The sequence below is a fragment of the Sturnira hondurensis genome, unplaced genomic scaffold (genome assembly GCF_014824575.4).
Source record: "Sturnira hondurensis isolate 20B ecotype Veracruz unplaced genomic scaffold, ASM1482457v3 Scaffold0017394, whole genome shotgun sequence".
NCBI lineage: Eukaryota > Metazoa > Chordata > Mammalia > Chiroptera > Phyllostomidae > Sturnira > Sturnira hondurensis.
In genome coordinates, this window is record NW_028090025.1 from 1,593,176 (window position 1) to 1,605,845 (window position 12,670).

Here is a 12,670-nt window from a genome sequence, read left to right on the forward strand (position 1 = left end):
AATAAGATGAGCAGCAATCCAGCATAGCAAATGTTGCAAGCACCAGGATGAAGGAAGCTGCCCCATGCAGTGTATATTCAGCGTATATGCAGCGTATGTGCACTAAGCCAGAGGTCTCCAATCTCTGGCCTACGGACCTGTTAGGAACCTGCCAGCACAGCAGGAGTTGAGTGGTGGGCAGGTGAGGGAAGCTTCGCTGCACCACCGCCTGAGCTCCGCCTCCTTTCCCCGCCCCCCACCCCGCTGTCTGTGGAAATGTCTTCCAAGGAAGCGGACCCCAAACGGTTGGGGACCGCTGCTAAGCATTTGGCAGGTTTCTACACTTGCTGTCTGAGCTGGGTCCATTACTAAACATCTTAAGTCCTTTGAGCTTTCTCAGAAGGCATGTGGGATTTCTTGCAGCGTGTATGTGATCACCGGACTGCTCCTCCAAACCCATCCACAAACTCCCGCTCCCAGAATGCACGGGAACTGATTTCGAATACCCTGTGCCATCAGCCTCCGCTAATTATTTCGTCTTAACCAGTAGCCCGATGCGCGGTTGGGCGCGGATTTTCAGACCGGACAATCCTATTCATTGCTCACCAGCTTCTAGGAGAGTACTGTCTCGCTCAGAGCCCAAGTGCAGGATTCACTAACAGCTTTACGTACGTTCTAGCGTACTTAGGCTGCGGAGGGCTCCGAGGTTTTCTCAGTCCTAACTGTCTTTTCCTCTGGGAAAGCAAGGAACTCTGCGCCATTCGCAGGCTGAGGCACAGGGGGTGTTGGGCGGAGGAATATTCCCCCAAACACTTAACCAGCTCCAAAAGCTAACGTGAATTCTTGCCCTTTTCGTGCCCCACAAGACGGCTCTCACAGTCCAGCAAGCCCCTTCCTCCATCAAACACTCGGTCTGTGTTGGGAGTAATCAGGATGCAAGCTGGAGTCACTGTTCCTCACACAAGCATACCCACTACCAGCACCACTCCTGCACGCACTCGCCGCCCTGTTTTATTTAAGCGCCCGGTTTGCGACGGCCCCGCCCTCACCCCCCGGTAATAGGTAGGGCACACTGATACAAAGAGTGTAACCGAAACCGAGGCGAGCACGAACCCTTTGAATCTGCGGAAGGTAACGTACTTCTACATAAGACGCGCCAGTCCAGGACTCAACGCCAGAAGTTGTCTCGGCTCATGGAGAGCACCTCAGCTTTCCACTGGTCCCAGCTTCAGTTGGGCCCCGGGGATCGCTATGGGCACTAGAGCAGACTCTGCAGAAGCGCGAGACTTCATCGACAACAGTCAGGACATGAAGGCTTATTTAGGGAGCAGCTACTCTGACACCGGCTACCGCAACCTGGGAGTGGGCGGGGAAGAACTGCGTGGTGAGTGCCCAGGCGGGGACGAGGGTTCAGGCAAACATCAGGGGAGGAATCTCTCTGAGCGGGGAGGGGCAAGAGGGCTGGATGCTAGGCTGCTGTAGCCGCTACTTTCCCCCAGGGCCTCACTTGCCGCCTCCAGACCACCACCGTGGGTGCCAAAGCCTCCGTCTGTCTCTTCTGCTTCCATCCTTCCTCAGATGTGCCGCCTACCGTAACTTCAGTGGATGTAACCAGGGGAGACAGGAAGGGTACACAGTCCGAACCTGAGCAGCAGCCAACTACTTTGGTGAGGGAGGAGCCAGACTCTGGGACCAAGAAACGAAACCCGTAGGGGCGGAGGAGGCGGCGATGGATCTCCAGCAGCAGCTGAGGGACCCTGTCCCGCTGGATGCGGAGGATCCGCAAGTCACGAGGAGGAATAAGCGCCCCTTCGCACGGTGTTTACCGCATGGCAGCTGCAGGATCTGGAGACCTTTTTCCGTTGTCATCACTATGCCAACTGGTTCGCGCAGTAAGTGGCTTGCGCCAGAGGCGTGGAGTTCTCCAGGGGACTTGGGCTCATCCCGGGAAGCTTTAGGGTCTTTCTCAGGACCATTTACCACGGTGCTGTGGCCTGCCCTAGCTCCCTGGGGTTGGTGCGATGCCCTACAGCGCTTGCGGGGCTGGGTAACTGGAGCGGGACTAGGGTCAAAGGAGCGAGACAGAGTCTAATGGATCCTGCTTTATTTAAGATTTTGGTATTTTGTTTATGGTGATTTATATGGAATATTGTATTAAAATATTCTAAAATATTCATGATAACTCAGTTTTTTGTGTCCTTTAAAATTTTTTACACGAGAGCGTGCTACTGCCTCAACCCATTAGGTCTCGGCCTCGCCACTTGGAGCGCTGTTTCCAGGTAGCAGAGTTGTGAGTGTTTAAAAGCTAAGAGACTCCTTCCCTCCCCTTCGCTTTGCCTTCCTCGAAGCCCTCGTGGTCGGGGGAAGTGTATGAACGGACAGCCGTTTTCCGGCCCGACAGGAATGTGGGGCTACAGAGAGGAGGTGTGACGTTTAGGGGCGCCTTTCTGGTCCCACTGTATTCAGCCCTCACCCGCCGAAGAGCAAAAAAAGAATTTCCCTTGCTCCGCCTTGGAGTTTCTCCTTGAGAGTTCGTCTCACTTTTACAATAAACAAATGTTCTGGTTCAAAACACCGCTCTAAAGGTGTTTTGGCGGGTTTTGTCTGGTTTTGCTTGTTTGTTTTTCACGGAGGGGCCTCCCAAGAGAAGATTTCCAGGGTTGCTTTTTGCTGTTCCACAAACAGGAAAATTGATTGAGTCACATTTAACTAACAGACACACTACTATAGTCCCTTTTTCTATCTTATTTAACAGACGAGTTGTCCACGGGAAAACTGCCCGTAATGGAAGCCTCTCAAGCTGTATCAGAGACAACTGTACTGGGAGGGGGTAGAGAAATAAAATGCATGATATATTTTCTTTTCTCCACAACTCTGAATTCTGAACATGTGCAATTTTTCCCCATCAGAGAGCAGATTGTGGGATACCTGAATTTGACTGAAGCCAGAGTGCAGGTCAGTAAATCTTAAAAGAATGGCGGCAATTATAAAACATGCTTTTAGTTCTGTCCTGGACATGCTCAAGTTGGTGTGTTCTTTTGTCTTCTCCATTTTAGCAAATAAGTTCTGAACATTGGGTGCTTTGGGGACTAGAAAATGGGAAAAGTAAGCTCGAGCTTATGAAAATTGCCTATTACCAGAGGAAATATGATTTCCTAAAGGGAAGCAAAAATAACACACACATACACTTTCCCCAATAAATGAAGTTTACCTTCTAACACTGGTATGTTTCGGGAAGGATGTTAGCCCTCCCTAAAGGAATATTTCTGTGTGGAATCATGTTGGGCTCAGTCCCACCTGGGAAGTGTTCAGATTAATACATTGAAGAGCTAGGTTATAAGAAAGTTCAACCATATTAAATTATTTAAAAAAATTTAAACCAGGCAGATGCTCTTGGTGAAATGAGTGAATTCATAAACATTTAGACATTGGCATGAGGGAGTGATCCACATTCAGAATACAGTACATGAGTAATTAATGTATGTTTAAACTGAGATAGGGGGTACAGCTTAAAAGTCCAAGTACCTAGTCCTCCTGCCATTGTTTTTAAGTGTTTGGTAAAGCGATGTAGAGATGGGAAACCTTAAATTTTATTTTTTTAGAAGATTTTAATGTTAGCCTGAAAACATTGCCAAAATACAGTAATTGTGGTGCTAACTGGGAAAAGTTTGCAAGCTTTAGGAAATTATCTTTAAATATAGAACCAAATAAGAGAAAGAGCTGCACTTTTATGTATACATGCATGTATTTTTATTATGTATTATTGTATTATGTATATGTGTGCAGTTAGACGACAGCTATAAATATTTTGTAAAGGTGAGATGTTGTTTATATTTAAAAGTGTTCAATTTAGTAATTTACTTTTATTTGAATTTGGTACGAAGAACATTATAGTGAAATGGAAAGAATTGTTGAATTTTAAATAAATGTGTCTTTACCAGAAGACATAATACTGCAATATTCCTTTAAGAACAGAAGTAAGGAGGGGGAGGGAGGGAGGAACGGAGAGTAAGAGAAAGACAGTTCAGTGGTTGGAGATTTTAAAAAGCTACGTGCTATAGTTTTTAGCTAGTATAAATAATTCTTGGTAAGAAAGATGAGGGTATTAACATTTATGCATTTTCCCTATTGCTTCTTTTGTTTGCTGATCTTTAAAAGTTACAGTATGATTATTTTTAACGTTCCAGGTTTATAATGCTCACATTTAGTTATAGAAATATATTTCCAATAATTCTTTTTTTGGTTCTTGTCACTTTTTGCTTTCAATTTTATTTTGTGTCAGTTTCAAGTGTTCATCTTAGTGGTTAGACAGTCATATACTTTACATAGTGTTCCCCTCAATATTTCTATTACCCCAACTGGCACTGTACATAGTTATCACAGTATTATTGACTATATTTCCTATGCTTTACTTATTTCCCCATGACTATTCTGTAACTACCAATTTGTGCATCTTAGTCCGTTCACCTTTTTCACCCAGTCCCCCAAGCCCTCTCCCCTCTGGCAACCCCCAGTTTGATCTCAGGATCTATGAGTCTATTTCAGTTTTGTTTGTTCATTTATCTTGCTGAGAAAGAACAACTTTGAATAAAGTTCCACTGAAACTAAGAAGGGATGAAAAGGTAGAGAAGAATTGTATACATCCAAAAATATGCATTGCAGATGTCACACAAATTCAACTTTATGAAAATACCAAATGCAGAAGTAAGAATATTCTTGAGGAATTTTTAACATCTAAGATTTTTTTCCTTTTTGGTGGTATTATTCTGAGAAGGTGGGTTTTTTGGAATTTGATTGGTTGTAAAGGTGCTCTCACTTCTGTCCAGATTCTTATCTGTGTTAATTTAAAATATTTTCCCCTTACTCAGGCAGTAATTGGTAATTTGTAGGTCATGGGATCAAAAAGTGACTATTTGAGGTCAGAGAAAACCATGGTTATATCCAAAAAGTATCTGCCCCATACATACATATGTGTGTGTATATATGTATGTGTATATGTGTATATGTATATACACACACATGTTCAGATGGCTTAGTAGTTTGTCCCAGAGTGCATGCATGAGTGCAGTGATGGAAACATGCTGCACATTTGTCCATGGTGTGCAGAAAAGCAGCCTAGCAAATCAGGCCACTGAGTGCTGGCATCCTAGTACCACAGGCTGGACTAACAGTCAGGCTCTCCGGTAGAGAAGATGAGTCTTAGGCAGGCCAAGTGAACTCAGAGGAAAAGAAAAACAAGGTTTGCTGAGTAGATTTTCTCTTTACATGGTCCTCTCAATGGATTTCTGAAGAGCAAATGACCCAGAAAACACAAATAAGGAACAAAAGCTATGTTCTCATGTATTTCCAAATTCTGTAACATGAATTTCCCCTCGAAACTCAATAGACACTTCCCTGACCCTCTTTTGCAAATAAAGTAGGCCAGTTTAATGAAACCAATATTGGGACTATTGACCTAAATATTGGCCCAATCAAAATCTGCCAGATGTGGGCTTTGGTTATGTTTAGGGAGGTTTGACAGCAGGTACACTTGAATCACTTCAAAGTGAGCATTAATACACTGGCCTTCTTCAGCCTATATATTCATGTACCAGAAGGGCCCTGAATCTTAAGATGCAAGATAGAAAAGGTGGCTTTAGGTGGAGTGAAGTCCTTTTTCTCAGTTAAATTTTGCAGCTTGGGAACTTCCAAAAGGATTAAATGTGAACACCGCTCACCCCCCCACTGCCCCCCGCCGCCCCCAACTAGTATGCTAAGAGAACAATAAAGTCTAATTGACAGCTTTTTGTCTGTTTATTTAATAGTTGGCTAGCACTTAGGGAATAGCCTCCTGTGACCCCTAATCCCACGTTGTTGTTGAATATCTTCCTAAAATGCATGATTAGGCCTTTGTGATTATGATGGGAGTAGGGTGTCCTGGTTAAGGAATGGAACCAGCAGAGCCTGGGGCACCCCACCACTCTGGGTAACAGCAGCTCCTGTCCATCCAGGATACTGAAACTATAGCTAGAGCCAAATGAGCTGACCTTGGTCTGAGCCTAGAAGGGTTTGGAGGGTAGGGCAGATTGTAGTGTACAAAACTGACGGTGATGACAGTGGGGTGCCAATCTCTTATTTAGCGAAAAGGATTTTTGAGTTTAGTGAATTTAGATTCAGTAAGGCTAAATTTTTCCTTAACACTATGGCTAAAATATCAAGGCAGTGTCCAGGGCTTCAGCAACTCTCAAGTCCCAGCAAGACAAGCCACAAAGTGCCTAGGACCCCATGATCAAACCTCTCTTATATGCCACCTATTTCTTTCTTACAAGGTTTCAAAGAAAGAATGATCCCTTAAACATAATTGAAGGAAAACTGTCTAAAAGTGCAATGTGCTCTTAGAGATTAGTTACTTCAGACTGAAGATGGGCTTTTTGAATAGGGAGTTGTCCCCCTCAGTATGCCTTTAATCAAGTCCACCTCTATAACCATGCTGAGCTTCATGGCCCCCGCAACCAGGGTGACAGTATATCTGGTGAGAAGGGTGTGGAGGCAGCTGGACAGCTGATGGTCCAACATTTCTTTACCCTATCACCAGAGTATTAACAACAGGATCCTGGTGCATTTCACCATCCAAGTTAGACCTGCATCTAAGACCTGGTGAAAACCATTAAGGAATACTGAAAATGGGAGAAGGGAGACAAAGCAATGTGCCAAGATTTGGACCAGGTGTGGCTCATTAAGCATTAGCTGAAGGAGAAGGTGTGCTGTATACTCTCCTAAGCTCTTTTAGCGATAAACAAATAGCTCCTCCTGCTGCAATGTGAAATCTCAATGACAGAGTTGCATATTGTGTGTTTTCTATTATGACATTAACTGTTCAATATACTAAACTAATCCCCCTTTCCCCCCTGATTCAAGGTTTGGTTTCAGAATAGAAGGGCCAAGTGCAGAAGAGAACAGAAGGAACTGACGTTGAGAAATATGGCCCCCCACTGCGGAGATAGCCTGTGATGGACCCAGTGCAGCCATCCCTGTTCTAGAGCCTGCATTGAGATGTGTTCCTCTGTTGCCACATCCAGTGATGGTACCTGGGCCACCCTCACCACGTGGGTCACCCAGGATGCCTGTGCCACCCCCTGCCACCCAGGCCCCCCATTGCTCTTGCTCCGGTAGGTGTGTCATGGGCTCCTGTCATTAGTGGTCATTTTGCAGGTCCCACTTACTGAAGTATGGCCTTCAAGACAGTTTTTGAAAAGTGTTTTTGTACCAGATATGCATTGTGCATAGCACAACATCCAGAATGATTTGTTAAATGAATGTAATGAATGAAAACTTCAGTGCTTGCTGTTATTGTAGGGTATGTTGCATTTTCAATACAGATGCAAGTTAATGATATATTGATTGTGAGTGCCAAGTGAGATAAGTATACTATACATGGGAATGGCTAAGGAAATGCCACTCAAGCAGAATGTCAGAGTCCTCCCTTCATGTCATACATAACCCTGAGTCACCATCAGTATAGGTCATGCACATCACAGAGTTCTCCAAGTGCCCAGGGCAGGTTTACACTGACCGCACATTCTCCTTCCACACCTCCTCCTGCCATCCTCATTCCCATCCTGCCCCACTGGGAGCACATATATGTACAAGATGGGTAAGGGTAGGTCTCCAGTGAGAAAACTGTATTTCCAGGGAGGGCCATGTTCCATTCATGCCAAGGATTGAACAGCAATAGACTCTAAATGGAAACTTCCTAAGAAGGCTACTCATGGGGCTTTAAGGGAAAGTGGCAGCCAAACATCCATCCATACTCTCCAAATTCTGTTCACTGCTCTCAATGTTGTGGAGGTGGTAAGGAAATAGGAAACATTCTAGTTCAGAGACACAAGTGGGGGCTGCAAGAAGATCAGAAAAAGGCTCTTTATTTTCCTATCCTCAGGCCAACAGAGCTTATTATTGTAGCATCCCCAGTTCAAAGGTGGGTAGTCACACCTTCAAGTGTATTTGTCACCTTCAACGTCCAAGAGACGGCCCCCTGAACAATGTTCCAGAATAAGCAGTCATTAAACAGCAGCAGACTTTTGCTTTCTTCATGTGGTCTTCGTGTGAAACTGCCAGTAGAGAAAACAAGAAAAACAATAATGGGAGGAGGGAAAAGGAGGCCAGACCCATTATTTTTAAAAGATTATCTTCAGTAGAACTTTGGCTTTTGATCAATCTGTAGCAATGTACAGTAATTTTATGAATATAGTCATGCTAGGAAACAACGGCAATGAGTTCAGGTAAGGGTGTCACGGTGATACCAGAATTTTCTCTCCTGCGAGGTGGGTTAGGGAGAGGGGAGGTAGCAAAGACAAGCTACACAGCACCTATATGTTCCTAGTTTGAAGGAAAAGTCTATTTCCTTGGGAAAGCATGTATTTTTTGCAGTGTTGTCCAATAATTTTTCATTCCTTTTCTCACCTCACACATGGATGCCAAATGTCAGCAAAGCAGTTGTAGCTAATGTGCTAACTTCTGCAGTGAGGAGGTTATTGTAGGGTTATTGGGGCTATACCAGAGGCTTCAATCCCTATTGGAAGTGAGGAACATCCAGGAAGGCATCTGAGCATGCATTGCCATCCCCACCAGGTGATTTTAAAACCCGAACATTCTTATTTCTTATTGTTGACCTCTTTCCTTCTTGTTAAAAATCAAATTCCTCAATGCTTTAAGCCTTCTTGGAACTAGAGAGTCTATACAAATAAAAGCTCCAGGACCCCTATAGCCTTGCCACCCTGAGATGCAAAATCAAACACTACCTAGCACACAAATCCTACAGTTAACTCTCATAACCAGTTTGACACACACAAACAGAACTTTTTTTTTCTTTTTTCATCTCTGGTCTGGCTGCCTGGAAGGAGCAAAGAAGTGAATACTCTTTCCCATAAGTGGGTGGGGTCTTAATGAGACATGCATACTATTTTTAAAATCATACCTACTTCTTCCAGATGCCAGATGATTTAAGAAAGGGTGGCAGAATGGGGGTGTAGGAGATATACAAAACATTTCTCCTTATAGGGTTTCCCTCAGCCTAAGATTTAAAAGGGAGAGATCTTTTAAAATAATGCCACAGAGAACATTCCTCTTTTTTATTTTTAAAAGTTTTTTAAATTTATTTTTAGAGGGGAAGGGAGGGAGAAAGAGAGGGAGAGAAACATCAATATGTGGTTGCTTCTCATGTGTGCCCCCTACAGAGGACCTGGCCTACAACCCAGGCATGTGCCTGACTGGGAATTGAACTGGCAACCACCTGCTTCGCAGGCCTGCACTCAATCCACTAAGCCACACCAACCAGGACAGAACATTCCTCTTAAAGTGCATTTCAGATATCCCTAAGGCATAGATTGGGAACTAATTATTCTAATTTAAGGAAATTATTTTCATTTATTAAAATTTGTTAGAAGCTGGCTATCAGCAAACACACACACACATACTCAGGAGGAGTACAGGGACTTCAGCATTTCACAGTAACAATCTGGATGTGCTCTTTCTAAAGTTGTTTCGCACTGAAGAACACATGACAGGGAGCTTTCACAACAGTAACTTTTGCAGTCAAATTAAGCAGAGAGGCTATGACATCTTCGGGGGGAAATAAAACTTGTTTGATTTAAACAGGATCTTGTCTCAAACAAGTCTAATCAGCACTTTGGTGATCTAACCTAGAAGTGCCTGAGAATGAAAATTGCAGTGATTATGTGGACTACAAATACTTAGTGGGGAAGGCAGGGAAAGATGGAGGGGACTAGAAATGATTTTTTTAGCTGAGAGTACAAGGGCCTCCCTTGACATAAGTGTGAAAAGTCACTTTTTAAACAAAGAGTCCCTGAGAATGTATAAAAATTGAGAGATGGAGTTCAATCTGAGTTGTTGTCAAAAGAATAATCAGACATTTGCCTAAGTTATGATTATGGAGTGTTATACTCTGGGCCAGGTATACTCTGGAAATGGACATACTGTTTTCCCACCCAGTCATTTGGTGCTGGTGTGACTCTGGGAATTGCTGAAAACCTGAAAGTAAAACAATGGTGCAAAATAATAGAGTGCTTTCCTGAATTTCTTGATTGGTAAATACAACTTGGTCTTGAATCCGATTTGAATCCTGTAGCCCAGGACCTCCTGTTGATGGAGGTGGGAAGGTAGTATAAAGTGGTGCCTGATTGGGGTTCTCCAATCTTGGGTAGACAACTCTCTGGAGGCAAATGATAACATAACCCTTCTCATGTACCCTTCCTAAGAATACTACATGAGATTATTTTTATTTGGGGACTCATTCGAGGTCTTCCTAATGCTCCTCAATCAAGGCAGTAGCATGTCCCAAAGAGAATGAACTATTGTCTCACTCCTTTTCTTAGCAGACACTTTCGCATTTTCCTTTGAGGAACTTTCACACAAGGTCATTTTTATTTGGCAAACGAGAAAAACATTTATGAGTCCTGCAGCAAAATTACTGTGATGACAGGGAACCAGTCCCACCCTTTCATGCCACTCTTCCAAGCAAAGTGTCTTTCTTCTTCTGGGGGATACTCAGCTTAGAGAAGGAGACCCTGGTTTTCTCTCCAAACTGGAGAGGGCTTTTACAATCACCCAGTTCACTCCCTTCATTTTACACTGGCCTACATCAGGGAGCAGCCTGCTGGAGGTAGGATGCAGATTTCCTTCCGGAGAAGGCCAGCTTCTATGTGGCCATTCCCTCCCTTGGGCCCAAGATTTCCCAGCTAGGAAATGGCAGCATACACCAGCCCAGGTTCAGCCTCTCAGCATTTATCACCTCCATTTGCCCAGAACTCTCTTCCCCAAGCCTTGGCATTGGGCCATTTTACCTCTAGGAAGTTAGCTCTAGGCAACTTCTGAAGGCATTCAGTGTCCTAGTACCCACTGGTGACTGCTGAACAGCAGAGGCTTGAGAGAGTGCTGCAGTTTGTACCCTCTTCACAAAAGGCCAAATGTGCTTCCACTACAGTAACCCACGTCTCCCTCAATTCCTTTGCAAAGCTGTGCCTGCCAACTGGCAGCAGGACACATAAGCACCAGCCAGCCCTGGGCTTGTGTTGAATTAACTTTTTTTGTAAAGTAGGCTAATAGTTTGGAAACTGTCACTATGCAATTAGTACTCATTTTGAAATGTGGTCACTTATGTTTTGCCTTGATCAATATCACACTCTCCTTCTCACATGTCACTGAAATACTGTGGGACAGGGACCCAAAGTACAGTGGTTTAAATTTAATTTCCAGATGTACCCCCAATGATCTGCATGCCTCCCTATGCAAAGTGTACATTTGATGGAGACTCTCTGTATTCCCAACATTTACATGCGAATATATTTAGACTCTAGGGATACAAAAGACTCTTTCTGAAAGCACACTCTGTTGTGCTTCACAAACAAGGGGACACAAATGATTGAAGAGGTGGCACCACGGGCATGGGCAGCATAATTGATACACCTGGAGCCTTCTGACGCACAGCCCCTAGGCAAAACTAGGGCCTCTATGAGAACCAGAGTTGGAACATGATTTTCTGTGCTTGGTCCAAAAATCTTGCATTAGGGAAAAAACAAAAGACAGGTTAGAGACCAAGGAATATTCCCTCTTGAACAAAGGAGACAAAGAGAAGAACCAAAACATGTTTGAAAATCAGGATTGGGAAAGGACGACATGGCAACTCAGGGGAGAAAGAAATTTAAGTGCATGCTGGGGCCTGAGCTGTTACTGAGTGAGTGGTGTGGGGAATGAGGGGAGGGAGTAGTTACTGAGCTGGGTAGTGCGTGGGTGCTGACAACTGGATGGTGTCTCTGGGAGATAGCCAGTGGGGGCACAAGGAGGTGGCCCTGGCTAGCTGAGCTTTACATAAAAGAAGAAAGGAAAAACAGTAGTCAGGTGTATATTCCAGTAAGTCCCTAACATCTTCTTTTACAGTCCCCATCGCAAGGTAAGGTAATGACTCCTTCTTTTCTTCTCATAAGCTACTTTAACTCAACTGATCACCTTAAGGGGTCTCAGCAGGATTGAAATATTCATGAGGAAAGAGGAAAAATCAGGATGGGGGGTTGGGGAGGTCCTACTATATGATTGTCCCTGGCACAGGTCTCCAGCCCTAGTCCCTGAAAACACCACCCAGGATGGTTCTATTTCTTCATTTTAAGTAGGAGTTTCTAAGGATGTCCAGTGCATTCCCTGGGCCCACCACAATGTCAAAACCTCAACTCCAACAGGGAGTCAGGCAGAGAAATATTGCAGGGTGCTAAATTGGTTCTTCGGCTGTTTATTTAACACGAGACTGAAACTTCAGGCATCTCCATGGGCAAACCTGTTTTTTCATTAGATGAACACATTCTATAGCCTCTCAACTCACCTCATGACTTTGTTTAAGAGAATGGTCAATCCATTCATTTGAAACAGTAAGTAAGGAGGCTGGTTACCAGCTGTGATCCTAGTAAACATGTGAAATGTGAGGAGATGAGGCAGCCATCTCCACAAGTTATAAGGCGTTTATTCAAGTATGACAAGCAAAGCCAAGGCCAGAAATCAAGGTCCATTCACCTCACCCTACTCCTTATCATTTCTTCCCTTAGGAAGCATGAGAAAGCCTTTGTCCATGGGCACAATTAATATTTTTTTAAAGAAATTTGTTTAGGGAGGGTTCGAGGATGCAAGCAGTATAAAAATCAAAAGC

The 12,670-nt window shown here is 44.0% G+C and overlaps 1 long non-coding RNA gene across 1 annotated transcript; it reads left to right on the forward strand.

Annotated features, from left to right (window-relative positions):
- The first annotated feature begins 1,599 nt into the window (after positions 1–1,599).
- LOC119002078 (uncharacterized) lies at positions 1,600–6,992 on the forward strand. The gene is made up of 3 exons (XR_005069669.1): positions 1,600–1,871; positions 2,889–2,934; positions 6,877–6,992. It is a non-coding gene; the product is annotated as an uncharacterized LOC119002078 (long non-coding RNA).
- The last annotated feature ends 5,678 nt before the right edge of the window (positions 6,993–12,670 follow it).